The sequence below is a fragment of the Prionailurus bengalensis genome, chromosome D2 (assembly GCF_016509475.1).
Source record: "Prionailurus bengalensis isolate Pbe53 chromosome D2, Fcat_Pben_1.1_paternal_pri, whole genome shotgun sequence".
NCBI classification, from domain to species: domain Eukaryota; kingdom Metazoa; phylum Chordata; class Mammalia; order Carnivora; family Felidae; genus Prionailurus; species Prionailurus bengalensis.
This window is the reverse complement of record NC_057351.1, coordinates 8171666-8188884: the sequence shown is the minus strand read 5'-3', so window position 1 is coordinate 8188884 and position 17219 is coordinate 8171666. Positions and strand designations below refer to the sequence as shown.

The window sequence follows — 17219 nt, the reverse complement described above, 5'->3', positions numbered from 1 at the left end:
CACGATCTCACCGTTCGTGGGACCGACCCCCGTGTCAGCCTCTGTGCTGACAGTGCGGAGCCTGCTTGGGATTCTCTCTCCCTCTCTCTCTCTGCCCCTCCCCTGCTCGTTCTCTCTCTCTCTCTCTGTCTCTCTCTCTCTCAAAATAAATAAATAAACGGTGCCTGGGTGGTTCAGGCAGTTAAGCATCTGACTCTTGATTTCAGCTCAGGTCACGATCTCACCGTTCGTGGGTTCGAGTCCCGCATCAGGCTGCGTGCTGAGAGCGGAGCCCGTTTGGAATTCTCTGTTGATGACTTCTCTCTCTGCCCCTCCTCCAGGGGCACTCTCTTCCTCTCTCTCTCAAAATGAGTAAATTTAAAAAATTAAAAATAAATAAACATTAAAAAAGAGAAAACCAGCAGGAAATAACGCCAAGAATGAAGAAGAAAATATCTGACCTAGCACAGTGTGTATTTTGTGACGTGTCCCATCCCTTAACTTTCCTTTCTTTCCTTTTTTTTTTAATACCTTTTTAGGCGGCTAAGCTCAGAACTCTGACCCACTTTCACACACAAGACCATACTTTCCAGAACACAGAGCAGTCGACCAGGCACTGAGCAGTCTCCTTAGAGACCCGGCAGGCACAGGAGCCAGTGAGGCGAGTTCCCAAGCGGGCCGTTTTCTCCGGGGCACAGCGGGCGACCAGAGGGCTGTGGTATGAACTGGAAAAGCAGGGGCGTCCTGCCCGCAGGTGAGGGAGGCCGGAGCAGCCCCATGCCACGGCCACCTCCTGGACTCCCATTCCCAGTTGGCCAGCCGGCAGCCTTTCTTGTCCCCGCTGGGTTAGAGTTCACGTGCCGTGTCTCCCTCTTTCCCTGCCCCTCCCCTGCAGGAAGAACATGGCGCCATTGACTTTGCTGGAGATAAATAAACGACCATAACCTAGGCTTTGAGCGGCAGGGTCATAACCTGATTCAGATAAAAGGGGGTAAGTTGTCATTTGCATGCCTCAAATGACAGAGACACAAGGATGCCTCCCCCACGTCAGTCACTCACTTACAGATTGGGACCTGCTTTAGGAACAAAAGGACCGAGGCGCACACTTGCTGTCCTTTTCAAAAGCTATACAAATTCCAGACCTGAAAACCAAAGATTACTATGATTCTTTTATACTCAATCGTAGGTATCTGCAAATCAGAAATGCGCTGGTCCAGATAAACATGCCTTTACAAATAAGAGGGCACTTTATTTGTACTGCAGCACCGATGAGGTGAATATGAGACTTGATAAGAAAATTAGAAACAGCTTTGGTCGCATTTTCCCCCTCTACTCGTGAGTACCACCTATGAGTACCTACGAGGCATTCATCTCCAGCCCCTAGAGGGAGGGATATTCCGGGTTAGACACACCACAACACTGGGCTTTAGACCAGATCAATCAGCAAGAATGCGGTTGCTGCAGGAAAGGTTATGAAATAAATCACCACTCCCGACGCATGTTTGAAATTACTCCGAGGTAAGTCTAGGCTACCTTGAAAGCTATCGAGTCTCCCGTGGGCCGTAAAGTAATTATTTCTCATAGCGTAACATCGTTTTTATGCCGCTACCAGAATGGAGTGCTTGTAGCCCTTCAGTACCAACAGCTTAGGCTTTGGGGCCAAATACACCTGTAGGAGAATCCAGCTTCGACCACTTATGAGTTGGGAGGGCTGTGACATCTTTTTTGTGCGTTTTATCTTCCTCTATGAAATGGAAGGGAGGAACACCTTTCCAGAGGAAGCTTAAACATAAAAGGCAGATACATGTGAGGTAATACATAAGGTAATAAATAAAAGTTCCATTATAGTTCCTGGCGTGCAAGAGAAACATCAGAGAAAAGCAGTCCCTTCTCACACTGAGTTCTCAGAGAAGTCAGGTTAATTGCTTCTGCCCTCCAGTCTTGATGTCTATTACATTTCAGAAATAAACATTTAAAAAAATTTAAAAATAATAGTAACAGTAGAAATTTGTGAGATTTAACCATTTTTGAAGGAAAGATCGCCACGATATTACCTTCTTCTTTGATTAAAATATAAATATTATTTAACTGTTGATGATTCCACTCTATTTCAACGTACCAACAGCAACGCCTCACTCCATTTCTAATTGGCACCTGTGTAGAAAATCAATTTAAAAAGAACTTCTTTATGAAATGTCTCTGACCTCAGTATTTCTGTCCTTTTATTTTTTTTTCAATGTTTGTTTACTTTTGAGAGAGAAAGAAAGAGACAGAGAGATCACAAGCAGGGGAGGGATAGAGAGAGAGGGAGAGAGAGAATCCCAAGCAGGCTCCCCACTGCCAGCGCAGAGCCCAACGCGGGGCTCGAACTCGTGAAATTCGAGATCGTGACCTGGACCCTGAAACCAAGAGTCAGATGCTTCACCGACTGAGCCACTCAGGCGCCCCAGTCTTTCTGTCCTTTTAGTCTTAGATCACTGATAAAATAATTTAAACTCACTTGTAACAATGAAGTGTAGACTGGACACAGATCTCAAGGAGTCTCCCTGTGAGTAAACTATGTGCTGATCACAATGAATGTGCTCCGTGATTTCCAAACAGGCTGTGCAAAGAGCATTTTCTTACTTTTCTTTTTTTTCCTCCGCTGTCTTCTAGATAAGAGCAAGCCAAGTTCTGGGCAGGTGAGGTAAGACTGTAGGACTACACATCACCTTCAATACAGCAAAGGAGCTATCTAGCATCATCAGAGTAAGTACTAGTAACACAAAGCTTTCCTTCCCTGGTTAACTGTTAGAATGGGCTAACACACAGGATCTCGAGCCTCTCCAGAGCCTTCCCAGGGAGGGGGCAGCTGAACCGAGAGGAGACGGGCAACCTCCAGGGTCAGACCACTTGGGTTCAAATTCTGACTCCAACCACTCACTACAGGATCACGGCTTCTCACACGGCGACGTGGGCTTGGGAACAGTAACCAGGAAAAAGCTGTTGAGAAGCGAAGGTGAGATGATGCCTGTAGAAGAACACAGAGCGTGACTCTTGGTGTCAACAAAGGACCACCATCATCTCCGTGTGACTGAGGAGGAAACAAGAGCCCAGGACAGGTAAGCACCGTGAGCCAATGGTAGAGCAGGGACTCAGAACCAGGTGCACAGGGTCCCTGAGTTCAGGCTCAAATAGCATCGGACGGTCGGTCAATGGTGAAATCGGGAGAAGGTCAAAGCCTTGGGGCATGGATAAGGATGATAGGCTTTACTACGGAAATGAAATGTCACGCCTTGAAAATCAACTGATCCGGGAATAAAAATGGAGGAGGTTGGTGGTGCGGAAGGAGTTGGGGCATCTGGGGAGAAACTTCTAACTGCCGATTGGATTTTTTTAATGGTTATTGGGAATATTCAGGTTTCCTACTTTCTCCTGGAGTCGATGTTAGTAGTTTTTCTAATTTTTTTCCATTTTATCCAAATGCAGATGGTGTTCCCTTCAGAGGTTTTAAGTTACTAATGGTTCTGTGGTTAGGGATCCCTTTTCTTTCCTAATGTTAATTATTGGAGGGTTTTCTTCTTTCTCTCTGGGTTAATATTGTCAGGAATGAGGTTTTCATTGATGTTTCCCAAGAATCAGCTTTGGGCTTGGTTTATCCTTGCAACCTTATTTTATTAACTTCTTATCTGGACCACTTTATCCCTTTCACCATGTTTAGAATTAAGACACCATTTTTAACTTCTTGAGGACGGTTCCTTGTTTTCTATGATTTATGATTTTTTAATAAATGTATTTAAGCATTGAAAATAAAAAAGAAATGAAATTTCAGTTCAGCATCACAGATCTCTGATTCACAATCTTCTCTCTGCCAAATACATAAAAGGGCATTCATTCCCTCGCTTATTTGTTAGGCAGAATGATGGGGTGTCTGTGGACCGACCAACTGGAAGACGTAGTCGAGAAATTCAAATACATAATTATTCTACCAATTCAAAATAGTTGCTGGTTTTCAGTGTAAGTTCTAAATCGTGGTATTCAAAAGGCATTTCATATGCTCATACATGTGCTAATTTAGGATTCTGTATGTTTTCTTGTTAATGAGATGATCCAATTAATATGCATCATAAAACATTTTGTATTCATTTAGAAAATGAATTGGAGGGTCAGGGGGAAATTCCTATCTGTACCCGATTATTTCGTCATCTTAAATCCATATGAGCATGTTAATTTTGTTTTTTCTGCTGTTGAGGTACTCAGATTTCCTGGAAATAGATGCATTCTAAAAATAGGCCATCCGTAAGCCACTAAACTTTAATGTATATTTTCACATACTTCCTTTTTCTGCTGCCATGAGCTTGGAACGGAATACTACCCAGGAGTTATCTAATTCAATGAAGCATAATGAGTCAGAATACGTTACAAAAATAACATCATTTTCTTGCCCGCCGGTTGCCTGAAGCTCAGAGGTAAGGTCAGTCCTGGGGCATCATTAATCGGTTTTATTTAATTTTCATCAATTTCCTAAGGACAGGACTTGACCAAGACGAATTGAGCCCAGCACTAGTACTCAAGAGCTGTGCTGGCTGGAATACTTCTCAGCGCGCCTCTCCCTACGGCCCCGGACCACAGGAATTGTAACTGTTCAACATGTTCCTGCAAACAGCTGCGCTCACATGTTTTGGTTTGCAATGCGGCGAACGCGAGCAAAACAGGCGAGTCCCTCCCCTCCATAGCTTTCCGTTTCCAACATCGCAGTCCGTTTAAAAATGCTTCGAGAGCTGCCCCCCTACCCGGTGCTGCCAGGGTCGTCGGCAAGGGCCCTGTTTGCTCACCAGTCGCTCCCTGCCTATTTTCCTGCCCGGTAGCTGACATCCCCCTACCTTGGCATAAAGTCTCCTCCGAGTGTGGTGCCCGGCCCACCTGCACCGCAGTTATTCGGTAGAGGAGGAGGGTGGTTGTCACAAGAAACAGATTTCTAGATCCCACCGAGTCAGAATTCCTGAGAAAGGGGCCCCACAGATCTCTATTCTCACCAAGCAGCCCAGCAGCCCTCGACGCACATCAAAAACAGATAAAACTGCCCCAAGACAGTTACAAAGACCCTTGTGGAAGTCTGGCCTTCGTCAGCCAAACATTCCCTACTGCAGAACCAGCCCCGGCCTTGGCCTCCGGAAAGTTCCCCTACGTCTTCCCTCACCGTGCCTCTCAACTATTAACCTTCTGTCTTTTCTGTGAACGTGCTTTCCTTCCATAGGACGTATTTTTTTTCGTGACTCGAACTGAAGCTTAACGTGAGTGTTAGCAACACGGTTCAAATGCTCTCCATCCATTTCCACCGGGACCTCCAACTGGGATTTGTCACCACGTTCCAAGGCTAAAGGCATCTTTCCCACAAATATCACTGGCTCCAAGTAAACTCTCTCATTCGTTTGTACAGTATTATTTATAAGCCGATAGTCTATGCTAAGAATCAGTGATACAATGGTGACCAAAGAGATAACACCCGATCTTATGACACTGACATTCTGCTGGGGCAGGGGTGAGGCGGAGAGGTGTGGTCACCGTGGTAACTGCTACAAAGACAAAATACAGGAAACACAGAGAGTTGTGCATTTTGGGGGGCAAAAACGACCTCAGAAATGACAGTGTGTCTTCCTCAATGCATCAGGAGGCGTTGATTTGCCCCCTTATCGGTGATGCGAACTTTGATCTCTTGGTTAAGTGCCAGGCTTCTCCCCTGTGAAGATACCATTTTCCCCTTTGTAGTTACAAAGTATCTTGTAGTGTGGGAGGGGAGATGGGCTAAATGGGTAAGGGGCATTAAGGAACCTACTCCTGAAATCATTGTTGCACCATAACTTGGTGCAAACCCTAACTTGGATGTGAATTAAAAAATAAATTAATTTTAAAAAATAAATAAAGTGTCTTGTAGGGAGTTCGGGAGTATACAAACGTGCGTCTGCCCGCTAATTTCAGCATCCACAGATGATTCTTGCCTGGAACAGCTGTTACTGCGGTGTTTGAAAATGGTGACTTTTCCATTTCCATCCTCCCTTGTACATTTATCAGTTTAGGTGGCGTTTAAATTTTGTGCGAGACACTTTAAACTTTACTCTGTTAAGGGGTTCCATCTGTTCTTTATGGTATCTGGGTTTTTCATCATCTTTTAGAAAGTCTTCAAACTCACTGGTGACAAAAAAAATTTTTTTAATATGTCCACCCATCTTTTCTTCCAGTACTTTCCTGACTGGGTATTTCTGGATAAATACCTTTGATCTGTGTGGAATTAATTTTTTGCGAGGAGTAAGTCCAGGTTATGGTTGCTTTTTACCACTAGGCAAAATGGCCCTGAAACCCTTCGATTATGCATAATTTCTTAGTTAACTCGCAACTCTGCCCCATAAGGTGATCTGCCCCAACTGGGCACTCAGGACGTGGTTATTAAATGAAAGTAATTTCGGGGCGCCTGGGTGGCGCAGTCGGTTAAGCGTCCGACTTCAGCCAGGTCACGATCTCGCGGTCCGGGAGTTCGAGCCCCGCGTCAGGCTCTGGGCTGATGGCTCAGAGCCTGGAGCCTGTTTCCGATTCTGTGTCTCCCTCTCTCTCTGCCCCTCCCCTGTTCATGCTCTGTCTCTCTCTGTCCCAAAAATAAATAAATGTTGAAAAAAAAAATTAAAAAAAAAATAAATAAATGAAAGTAATTTCTACCAGTTACACTTCCATAGAGCTGAAAGAAGAAAGTCTGATAGCAATGTATAAAATTCCAGAGGAGAGGAAAAGGCACCCCCTAGGATGATATGCAACTGTGGATGAGGTACCCCAAGTCTGGGCTGAGTGGTAAGAAGACTGGAGAACAAATAGCTCTTGGGAGAAATTCTGAGGAAAAGCTATAGACCTTCGGAGGTAGGTGGACTTCGTGAAGCATGGGAACAAAAGTAGGCAAAGATACTGTACATGTGACATCTCCAGGAACCGGAAACCTTGGTGCTTTCGACTTGCGCAGAGTAAACATCTCCCCCACCTCAATGAATGGTACCCACATCTTGTCAATTGCACAAAACCTGGTGAAACGTAGAAATGGCCACCCTGAGTCTTCCTGGTTCCTGAACTCCACAGCCAATCTGCCACTGTGCACACACACGCGCACACACACACACACACTCTCTCTCTCTCTCTCATGAAGAAACATCACACCCATCCAAATGGAGGGATTTTCCATAAAATAACCAGCCATCGCTCTTAAGAAAGTGTCACAATGATTAAAGACAGAGCAACTGTTTCAGATTGAAAGAGAATACAGTTCTGCAGGGGCTCCCGGGCCAGAAGGCTGCTGAAGAAATGTGCATTGAGATCTGTGCATTAGACAGAGCAACGTGAGAGTATTACTTTCTGGATGTGACAACTACTGTGATAATGAAAGGGGTTCACATTTGGGAAAACGGGCTACAGGGCATACAAAAATTCCATGTATTACATTGCTGCAATTTTTTGGAAGTCTGACATTACTTTAAACTATTGTTTTTCAGGTTCAATTAGTACCTTAACAATCCCTCTGAAAGGAAACGAACGGAAGGAAAACAGTTTGCGTCTCTTGCGACCCTATAACATCTATTACCTCTTACTGTTTGCAGAACAGTAAGAAAGAGGTAAAGAATTGAATAAAAACAGGAAAATGGAATGAACGAGTCATAAGAGAAATATGAATACCAAGTAATGTGAATAATGCTTCATTTCACTAATAGTTAAGAAACTACAGATTTGAGCAGGACATCTTCAGTTATTTGATTAATAACATTTTCATGATTGATCAGAATAAATATTGATGAGGACGGGAGGAAAACTTGGCAGTTTTTTATAATATGCATTCCTGTTTATAATATGCAATTCCAATTCTAAGATGTCCCCTTAGACCAAGTAATATAGCACACACACACACACGCACACGCACGCACACCCCTTCCCCCCTCTCTCTCTCACTGCAGCATGGTTTAAAAATATGAAAATTTAGGAAGTAAAAATAGCCATCAAAAGGGTGTTACTTAAAATAAAGAATCTCTAGAATGGAGGATGCCATTAGAAAGGACTTACATCTATATGCACGGAACCAGGAAGATGTCCCAGTTATAGCATTAAGGGGGGGGGGAGCAGCAAGTTGTAGAGTAACAGAATGTAGGACTCCATCCTTGCAATACTCATCAGTGGGTAGTTGATATATACGGGCATTTGCAAGAAAAAAAGTCTGACCAACATACGCTGAATGTTTCTCAGGCTGTTCTCTCAACGATGGGATCCTCAAGGACTTCTCGCATTCAATTCATTCATGTCTGTACAGTTTGTCACAAGTAGGTATCACTTCATAATCAGACAACTTATACTTCTGTTAAGTCGATAGATTTAGTAGGTAAATTAAATTAAATTAAATTTAGTAGGTGGCTCCAGATGCTAATCCTGGCCCTGTCAGTTCCCAGATGCGTGGATTTTGGTAAATTACTCTCCGAGTCAAGTTTCTCCAGAATGAAGTCAGAGTTTACTTGTGCCTTTCTTCCTCCATGATATTGTTAAGGCAGTGGTGGTTATTCAGAGGCTTTCTAAATGCAGAGAAGCTGGTCAGCCTGATGGCCGAGCTGGGTGGCCTTACTGTCACACAGGAAAACGAAATATGTAGTTGCTGGAAAGAAGATTTCTTTGAAAACCCACACTTTAGGGGCGCCTGGAGTGGCTCAGTCGGTTGAGCCTCCAACTCTTGACTTTGGCTCAGGTCACGATCTCACGGTTCACGAGTTCGAGCCTGCGTCAGGCTCTGTGCTGCGGAGACTGCTTGCAATTCTCTCCCTCTCTCTCAGTCTCTCTCTCTCTCTGCCCCTCCCCTACTCATGCTCTCTTTCTCTCAAAATAAATAAACATTAAAAGACTTTTTCTAAAAACATATATTGTAACTTCTTGGATGTTTCATGAATCAGGAAAACAAAGCTTCACACTCACCAAGGAGTCCAAGCGATTTCTATCTTTTCCATTTTGTTTTGTTTGCTTGCAGTTCGATATAGATTCAGTGAGCAGTTTCTCTGCCCCATTTTTACAAGAAACGGCTTATTTCAGGCCTCTCTTTTCTAACTCTGTTCTACCCATCGTGTCTGTCTGCTTCTCCTGTTAAAGACGACTGGACTGAGGAACAGCTCATCAACCGGCCTTTCACAGAGAGACTCAAAAAAAAATTTGAAGCCTGAAGCATGAACCCACAGCCACGAAGACCTGTCTCCATGCCTTCTTGGCGGCTGAAATGCACCTTTCTGGCGTTAAAATCTACAGTTCTAGCAACAGGACGAATAAAATCACATGGTCCTTGGAGGAGCTGCATTTAACCCTAACCGCTATTACTCATTACCGTTTTCTTTCTGCCTTTAACTAACAGGTGCACAGCCAGTCAGTGCCTCAGCCATTCACATCTGAAGTGCTACACTCCCATAAGGCCCCCACACTACAGTGACTTTCTGAGCACGGGTAAAGGCAACAGAGGCAGGCAGTGTTCACCCCGAGCCAGGAAGGGTTCATGATGAGTCATCGCTGGCCTCCTGTTTCCAAATTACCCAGAAAGTCATCAAGTCCATCAAAATGAGTCATTCCTGGCAGGTCCCTGTAGAGTTTTCTCTTGCATGAGCCCGAGTGGGATCTTTGGTTCAGCTTCTGTGATTCCGTCGCAACAAAAGCACAGCAAAGGTTTACACAGTAAAACACCAAATCCACCGAAACTCAAACTCTTTCATCCTTAACGAGGTTTTCTTTTTTAATTCAGAAGACGTGTTTCTCGCGTGCCCTGACTCTCTCTTGGGAACAGGGCCACGAGGCATCTCGTTCAACCTCCTGCCTTGCTTGGCATCCTGGGGGCCGTGGTGACAACCCAGGCTACTGAAAGAGGAACCGATGGGCCGCGTAGGCCCCTGATTCACTCCAACCTAGAGACGCTAGACGCACGAGGGCGGGAGGCGTGGTCAGAGTACCAGTGAGCCGGTTCCTCCTTCCAACCCCAGGCAGGGTCCGGGGGGTGGATCCAGGGTATGAAGCCTCCAGGGCCCATCACGACCACAGGTGGTGGCCTGTGGCAAATACCATCTTGCTCTTTCAAAATCGGGTTTAAATTCTCAAAATTTGAAAATAGTTGCTTCATGGGCCCCTGGGTGGCTCAGTCAGTTAAGTGTCCCATTTCGGCACGGGTCATGATCTCACAGTCCGTGGGTTCGAGCCCCGTGTCGGGCTCTGTGCTGACAGCTCTGAGCCTGGAGCCTGCTTCGAATTCTGTGTCTCCCTCTCTCTGCCCCTCGCCCACTCACGCTCTCTCTCTCTCTCTCTCTCTCTCTCTCTCAACGATAAGCAAACGTTAAAGAAATTTAAAAACAGTCGCTTTAAAAGGAATTGAACTTGACTTAAATAATAATGTGCGATTTATACAAAAAATTAAGTCAAAGGACACAGACGATATCTTTTAAGATGAGATTTAAAACTTTTCCTCAACAAAATAGTACCTGTTAACTTTATACAAGACTAAGGAAAGTTTTTGCCTCCCTAGGAAAAAAAATACCAGTTACAGATTTCTGAAAGTTATTTATCAGAACAAAGAATTACAAGGACTAACGTAATGGTAAAATATTGAAATCGGTGATGACATATTCCATTCTAAAGTAGCTCTGTGGAAATTAAGGATTTTTTATTCTTTGTTGCTATGGCAGTCTTCCCACCTATAATTAAAATCTGGCCTCTTCTAATTAAACATAATAACTTCAACAAGTGAAAAAAAAACCACCCAAAATTATTTGCTGTTATTCTATAAAATATTCTGAATAAAAATTGTTATGAAATGTCATTATAAACTCACTATGGCTCACAAATGGGAGACAAGACTCTGGGAGTATAGAGAGAGGTGAAGGGCACAGACGTGGTCCAGAATGCTGGTATCTGCCCAACTATATAATGTACACATACTCATTTGTAATGTCTCTCCTTGTTTTTAAGTTTCTTTATTTATTTTGAGAGAGTGAGAGAGTTCAAGTGGGGGGAAGGCAGAGAGAGAGAGAGTGAGAGAGAATCCCAAGCAGGTTCGCCAGCATGTTGACTGATGTGGGACTCGATTCCACAAACCACGAGACCATGACCGGAGCTGAAACCAAGAGTCGGACGCTCAACCAACCGAACCACCCAAGCGCCCCTGTAACATCTCTCCTTGTACCCAGTGATTCCTTGTATACAATGTGTCTCCTTAATATAATGTATTATATAGTATATATTATATAACATATACAGATGTATATAATACATGTTATATGATGCACATACTATATACATTGCATAAAGCTTATATACCCTATATTATACAAACACATAGTATCACATTATGCATTATGTAAATAATAGATCATGTATACATTATAGTATATATTAAGGAGACCTATCCTCTCTACCTCCAGCAAAGAATCACTGAATATAAGGAGATGTAATAAATGAATATACACTGCATATGTTAACCATTAGAAACAAAAATAACCAGTATTTCAAGCACAGGTGAAAACACACATTGGAACCATGCTTAATAAAGAACTTAAGGGGCACCTGGATGGCTCAGTCGGTCTGTTGAGTGTCCAACTTCGGCTCAGGCCATGGTTTCTCGGTTCTTGAGTTCGAGCCCCACGTCGGGCTCTGTGCTGACAGCTCGGAGCTCAGAGCCTGGAGCCTGCTTCAGATTCTGTGTCCTCCCTCTCTCTCTAAACCTCTCCTGCTCTGTCTCTCTCTGTCTCTCAAAGCGAAATAAATATTTAAAAAATTAAAAAAATATATATTTATAAATAAAGAACTTAATGAAACACAGGATTTACAAAATACCAAAATATCAAGGAAAACCAGCAAAAATTTTGTGCAACAATCTGGGTATGTATTCTCTTTTGGAGATGGCAAATTCCACAGTGGAAATGACTGGAGCCCTCAGTCTCCATCGACAAGCCCCCACTTTCCACGCTCCCTGCAGTGTTCCCAGCACCTGGTATGGGTTACAGGAGACAGACAGACACACACGCACACACACACAAACACACACACACACACACACACACACGTTTGGAAAGCAGGCACCGGAGTTACTGCCTGGGTTTCACTCCCAACTCTATCGCTTAGCAGCCTATGACCCTGAGCAATTCCCTCGCCTCTGTGTACCTCCGTTTTTTAATCTGCAAAATGATACCGATTCCATAAGGTTGTTTTATGAATTAATAATAACAACAGCAACGCATATAGCACTTAACTTGGTGCCAGAAACTTCTAAACACTTTCATTTACATCTACTCAACCCTGCCCCAAAGCCTATGAGACAGAAATTAATATCCCAATTGAAAAATGAAGAAATAGAGGCTCAGAGAAGTTAGTGACTTGACCAAGGACACACAGCTGGTAAATGGCAAAAAGAATCCATGCTTCTAACTACTCCATTGTCCCTGCGAAAACACACGTAAGGTTTTGTCCAGGGTCTGGCATATTGCACATGTTAAATATTTATTAATAGTTATTAATAAATATTTGCCAGATGTTTGCAAGATTCTGAGGTGACACCAGGGCTCAAGGATGCTGTGACCGACCAGATATGGAACAAATGGGTGGTCACACTCGTGCCCAGGTTCACCGCCCCTCTTGCACATGAGGTCTGACTGCCTGGCATTTTCCCTTCTCCACTCAGTGTCACCGGGAGGCTATGCCATCAGGCCGTCATTACTGACACTTGATTCCACCCCCCCCCCTTCTACAAATCCACTCAAGTGCCAAACACTCTTCTGAAAGAATGCCTTCATCACTTACTGCTTTCAGGGAACCTACCTTGAGTTGGCTACCTCATCCAATCAAAATTGCACACCCTGGCTTTCAAGGGCCTTACTAAGACATGGCAGGAACACGCTTTCAACTCTTGTTCAAGTGCTCGAGTGCCTACTTCCCAAACAACTACTTAATGAGAATGGCCATGTTTCGTTATGCAGAGAATAGCAGTGTTTAGGTCACTGCAGAACAGCGATGAGCTATTTTTTAATTTTACGTATTTATTTTCAACACCACCCAACGGAAAGAAAAATTTCAGTGATTAAGGATCTCATCTGATTTTTGTTCAGAATGAAACAAGCTTGACCGAAACACATAAAAGGAAGGCTATGCAAGAGAAAAATTCCATTATTAATATGCACTATAATGTTAATATCCGGGCAAATTTCAGACAGCTTTCTAATCTTTCATCCTGACATTAGATCATGAGCCACAGGGTAAACCTCTAGTGATTGGGGATGGAAAGTCAGAATAATTAAAAAAAGAAGAAGAAGAAGAAGAAGGTATAACACTCTAAATCATACAATGCACCCATTTCCAAGAGTACCTTGAAAGGCTAACTAGAGCAAATCAAAACATATGAATTATTGGTACTTAGATCAAGGGGCTGCTTTTAATAAATACAAGTTACTAAGTAACCAGCAGTCTGAATTAATGTGTCTAAGGCAACCACATCAATGGGCAAACATAACATGGGTTTAATTTAAAATGTAAAAAAAAATCAAACAACATGTGCTTTGAAGAGTTAGCAACTTGCCAAATGTCTAACCGGCTTTTCCGCTTAGCATGAGGAGATACAGGATTGTACTAGAAGTTCATCTGATTTGCTTAGAAGTGCAAATAATTTCTGACAAAAGCCACATCTAGATGTGGCTACATCCAGATCATTCCTGAGTCGAGCATTCTGATGTCAACTCAGGACTTCTGAATGTACGCTCACATGTCCGACCGGACAATTGACATGTTTGGACAGCTGGAATGAGCAGGTCAACAGGTACAAACACAGTGCTGTGTGTTTATGTTTTGTTTGGAGGGATTCTTACAGTCCCTTTGAGGAAGTCAGTCTTCTTACATGAATGTATCAACTGGGCTTCAGTTGGATGGAATGATTAGTAATCCATGCCAAGGGATGGCTAAAAAGAATCCATACTAGAAGAGGTGATGATGTAGTTAAATTGGGAAGATACACATTTTAGAATTGGTACTCATGTAACAAATCTTTATGGAGCAGCTGTAATCCATTAGCCTTAGGGACCAAAAGCTGATTCAAATATTCTCCAGGATGACCGTGAGTCATTTCTCCGGGTCTCAACCGAAGTTACTTACACACCTCTCACAGGGTTGACAAAAAATGCCAGTAGTGTTGGGCAGAATCACGAACCCAGTGGATTAAAATGGATCTAATTTATAAATGCATCCTTCCAGGTAGGCAGCTGGGATTTGGGGGCACCTCTCACATTCCTCCTACTCCCTCATAGTTTGTGCAAGAATCACCAGGCTTTGCTTCCCTGTAAAAATCAACCTCACTTCCCGGATTGCAGCTGTAAATTGGCTTGGGAAGAGTCCTTAACGGAGGAACACGACGACCAAGCTGTGTCGGTTACGTCCTCTGTGCTGAGAGTAAAAAGAGGCAGCTAGCATGAACAACTCTAACTATTTTTATCAGTCTTCTCAGGAACCAACCCCAGAGACCTTTTTCTCTCCAGGAGAAGCCTCTCTGCGGAACATACCCTGGGGCCACGGTTCTGTGCTCTCGCCCTCCAAGCCTCCTGTGAAACAGGCACAAAAGCAGGCAAGAAACTAGCCCCAAAGTTGGCAATATGAATAACGGACTAGAATCATCTGCCTGGTAATTTAAATGGCGCATATTTTAGCAAGGAGTATAAGAAAACGCAGGTCTTAAAATCCCCAACAACCAGCTGATACATAAATCACAGCTCAAGTATATCCCAAGAGGCCAACAATTTGCCGTATATGTACTTGGACAGACGCAAGCAGCCAGGTCGTTTTCTAGGTCTCCAACAACATTTTGTGTCTTTGAATGAAGACGCTGTCATGGAGCACATGGCAAGAGGAACCTCCTTCTCAAAGACACTGACTTGTATGAAAAATACAGATTTTTCTAGTGCACCTACACAATGCCTACTACAGTGCAATCCCCAAACTTTTGAAGTGTAATTGAACATCCACCCCACAAATACAAGACTCCCAACCAAAACAAGGTCTGGAAAGAAACAGAACGCAGTGGTTTCATCTCTGTTGTAAAACAACCATAGAAAAAGGAAGCACCCCCGCCCCCTTGGAACAGGAACTCAAACATCCAGGTGTAATTTAACTGTTAGAACAAATCTGCCATATTGACCTTGACGGGCCTTGACTCATGAGATCCTCAAAGGGCACCCTAGTGATATCCAGGATCATTCTGGACACGCCTTAAAACCCAGGACTTCGTTTTATTCTCCGTGATTAGCAGGATGTTTGCAAAGCAGGGTGCTCCCTGCAGCTTACGTTGAAAGATGTCTGTTTTACTCACATCAGACGCTGATTTCCAGAAAGTCGTCCCCAACCCACCCCCAGTGCCAACCAGATAGAAGACTTTTTTCGATCCTCTCGATGAGGTTCTGTTTCCTAAGTTACTCATTACTTACACAACTTAAATACACCCCCCCCCCCAACCCCCCAGTGATTGTGGCACCTTAGGCTCTTGGATCGGGACTGTGGGTTGTTTCAGAGAGTTTTGGAACATGACGTTTCAGCTGACTATCCACTTCTCTGTGCTTTCGGTTAAGGCTTGAATTATTCAGGGGAGGGGAAAATGGCATAAAAGTCAACCTCATCTAGGAAGGCGCCCCACTCGCCCTGCAGGGGCGGGTCAAGGTCCGGTTTTCCAGCCCCCACGCCGCGCACCCCAGAAGCAGCGCGGTGGTCCTCCGGCGCGCCGGCACCCTCCCCAAGGCTGCGCCCCGAGTCGGAACGAGGAGCACACGCGCACAGGTCACCGCCAGAGTCCCGCCCCGCCACCGGCAGCCACCGCTTCCTGCCTCCCCGGTCAAGGTGAAAGCAACCCCCGGGGGCCGGCGGGAGCCGCGCACAGGACCGGCAGGAAGGAAGTGAGCCGCGGCAGAGCGCGCCTGCTCCCCGCCGAGCGAGCCCCGCAGAGGGACCCGCGGGCACCTGCCCCCCCCGCCTGCGCCCCCGCCCGTGTCGGGGCGCGCTCACACTCACGCGCGCGCGCGCGGCCACTCACCCGCAGCCCCCCGAGGTCCGGAGCCCGCGTGGGACGGCGGCTGCGGCGGCTGTCCCCGCGCCTGCCGTGTGGCCTTGGCATCCGTCTGGCCGCTGCAGCCCGGGCCGCGGTGGCTTTTGCTAGAAGGCCCTGCGGCCGGGTGACGCGGCCCCCAGCGTGGAGCGCCCGCTCGCCGGCCTCGGCCGCGCCGGCCCCGCTCCTCGTGCGCGCAGCGCGCGGCTCAGCTCCTTGCACTCCCGCCTCGCTCCCCCTCTCCCCTCCTCCCCTCCCCCTCCTCCCCCTCCTCCTCCCCCTTCTCCCCCGCCTGTGCCCCTCGGCGGTCGCGCTCCGCAGCACCCGCGCCGACCAGGCCCCTGGGGAAGCCACGCGCAGGCCGGCCGTCCCCGCCGCCGCCACCGCAGGAAAGAAACTGTCACTGCGATGGTCCCGGCCTCCCCGGCCGCGGCCCCTGGGTGCCGCCTCCGCCGCTGCCTCCGCCCCTCCCCCGCGCGCACGCTGCAGAGAAAGCTCGCAGGTGGCCTCGAGTCCCCACGGCGGGCCTAGCGCGACTGGGAAACCGCCGGCTGCCACTCTGCCATCTGAGACCCCGCGCGTCCCCTTCCCAGCCCGGAACGGCCCGGACCCGCGTTGGCTGCGCCGTCGGTCTCCCCACCCCCACCCCAGGTGGCCCCAGGGGGTGCCTTTGAAGGCTGCGGGGTACAGACGGCCTGAGGCGGCTGGACGCGACCGCGAAACTCGAAACTCGCGCCGGAGTCAGGGAGGGACGGGGTGTGGGTGAGAACCCCACTTATTCCTCGTGTTCGGAATTCTGCCTTGGGGTTTATGCGCAACACCCCGACTCCCCCCCCCCCCCCCCGCTCCCTGCTTCTGACTTTGTGCACCCCGAAGATACCTCCTGGGCATTGTTTAGTATCTTGGGCAGTGTTTTCAGTGTGGTCCTGGCACTCCGCCAGATACTCTAACTATGGCATCTCATTTTATCGTCGCCCCGGCCTATGGAAAGGCCTTCTAACTTTTCCCGTGCCTGGGACACAGACAGGTAATTTGTCCCCGGTTACCTACTTAGGAAGTAGCAGAAGTGAAGGTGTGAATTCTCATCCGAGACACTAAAAAGGTATTTCTGCAGGCTGGGCAGATTCTGTTCATTTACAAACGTTTTGCAAAC

At 46.1% G+C, this 17219-nt stretch overlaps 1 protein-coding gene across 2 annotated transcripts in view; it reads right to left on the bottom strand.

Moving 5' to 3' along the window:
- STAMBPL1 (STAM binding protein like 1) overlaps positions 1–16312 on the bottom strand; it is a 48939-nt gene extending 32627 nt beyond the window's left edge. Inside the window, exon 1 of one of the 2 annotated variants that reach the window (XM_043598023.1) lies at positions 16055–16312. The gene's annotated coding sequence lies outside the window, so the exon portion shown is untranslated. Of the gene's footprint in view, positions 1–224; positions 356–16054 lie in introns of those variants that run through there. The other variant, XM_043598024.1, reaches the window with a different exon arrangement.
- Positions 16313–17219: the final 907 nt, after the last annotated feature.